Here is a 1,918-nt window from a genome sequence, read left to right as displayed (position 1 = left end):
AGAGAGAGAGAGAGAGAGAGAGAGAGAGAGAGATTCGTTGTCTGCCCAGGGGGTTTCCCAGTATCACAGTGGGAGATCCGGAATACAGTTATTCACCGAGCACTTATTTCGGGTGGAAAAAAACTCCAAATGTATCGCTTGTTTGATTTTCTTCTTGAATTGATTGTTTATCTCTTAGGCGGCTTTTCGTGCAGTACGGGTATCTGATTCCGATAGAAATGGGTGGAGTGTTTTTACGTACGTCCTATCGTATCGTCTAGACCCTAGGGGCATACATATTTAATTTAACCCTATCCGTACGTCGCGTTTTACTATCGTACCCAAACGACGTGGGGAACTCTGTGCCACCACTGTCAAAGAGAAAGTTTACTCGTTAATCATATCCGTATGCTTTACACAGCAGTCTGTCAAAACGTTTTTTTGAGAAATACTGAAAGTTTCAAAGAGATCTTTGTACTAGAAGTATTCAAGAATGTGAAGAATACAACCCCGGGGGTTAAAAAAGGATTCGGACCAGCTTTGTGTGCACCGTGATTTAGTTTAGTCTTAGTAGAGGTTTTACGGCGCTCGCAACTGCTTAAGGTTATATGAGCGCCAAGTGGTGGATGTCAACAGAGAAGTCCTTACAGGGAATCAGACTCACTCTGCTCACCTCTCTAGCTTCAACAGCACAAAATCTGGTCCGACTATCGAGGAGGCACCCCGGAAATAACGGATCACAAGAGTGTGCCAAACATACAAAAGAAGTAGAGGAAAACGATTACAGTAAGGATTAGGAAAGAAAAAGCAGCAGTTCCCTGTTGCAGTTCTGGCACAGTTATGAGCATGACATTGATGAATCAGCCCATTTACAATTTACAATTCTACTGTGCATAAAAACATACTAATTTCCCCCCTTTGGGAATAGCATAAAGACACTTCAGTGTCCGTAGCACCGCCCCACGGGGGGGGGGGGGTGTCTTTGTAGTTAGTTCTTAACGATAAAGCTAAGATCTCTTTAGAGATTGTTCCTACTTCTCAAATGTAGGTGCCCCCCCCCCTTCCCAATCCAGACAAATTTTAGATCATTTAGAGGACAGGTTTATTTAGAAGGCAGGTTTATTTAAAGGGCAGGTTTCAACCATACTTGTCAGAGCCAGCCAGAGCTGAAAGGTATACAATATACCAACAGAAGAAAGGTATACAATATACCAACAGAAAGGTATACAATATACCAAAAGAAAGGTATACAATATACCAACAGAAAGACCGAGATACTCGATAGAAATTTTCCCCACTACAGAATCGAACTCGGGTCTCAAGCCTGCGATGACAAAGGGCCTAACCGCGTCGTCTAGTTTTAGTAAGAGTTTTACAGCATTTACAACACAATAAGGTCACATACGTGCCGAAGATCAAACGTGTTACAAGAGAGTAACAAACACATTACAATGGAAGGAGGAGAGATCAGCACAATGATAGGTGTTTGATAGAAAAGAAGAAGCTGACCACACCAGAGTAGCACTCACCAACCACCCTCAACTCCACAGACACAGATAGCTTTGAACGTGACGCACAGACATCACAGATCGAGTTTGTTCAAAGGACCAGGGACCATATGATAAAGTTAATGGCTGGGAAATTTGGGGTACTCAAGATTTGAGTCTCACCAACTTATCCATTGAGCTGGGGCCGCGTCTTGGCTTCCATATTGAGAACTTTTATCGCAGAGTGCTATGTTATATGTGCAATATGTTATTTATCATAGATTGCTTCCGAAAATATTTTATTTTATCCTTCCCCCTTCCCCATTCCCCCAAGAAAAAATACGGGTCTCTTTTATACACACACAGACATTCTGTCTGTCTGTCTGTCTGTCTGTCGGTCTGTCTGTCTGTCTGTCTGTCTGTCTGTCTGTCTGTCTGTCTGTCTGTCTGTC

General features: G+C 42.8%; 1 protein-coding gene across 1 annotated transcript in view; it reads right to left on the bottom strand.

Moving 5' to 3' along the window:
* LOC106013353 overlaps positions 1 to 1,918 on the bottom strand; it is a gene marked incomplete at both ends in the record, with an annotated part of 34,551 nt that overhangs the window by 15,233 nt on the left and 17,400 nt on the right.

This window comes from Aplysia californica, unplaced genomic scaffold (assembly GCF_000002075.1).
Source record: "Aplysia californica isolate F4 #8 unplaced genomic scaffold, AplCal3.0 scaffold00024, whole genome shotgun sequence".
Lineage (NCBI taxonomy): Eukaryota > Metazoa > Mollusca > Gastropoda > Aplysiida > Aplysiidae > Aplysia > Aplysia californica.
This window is presented reverse-complemented; position numbering and strand designations above follow the sequence as displayed.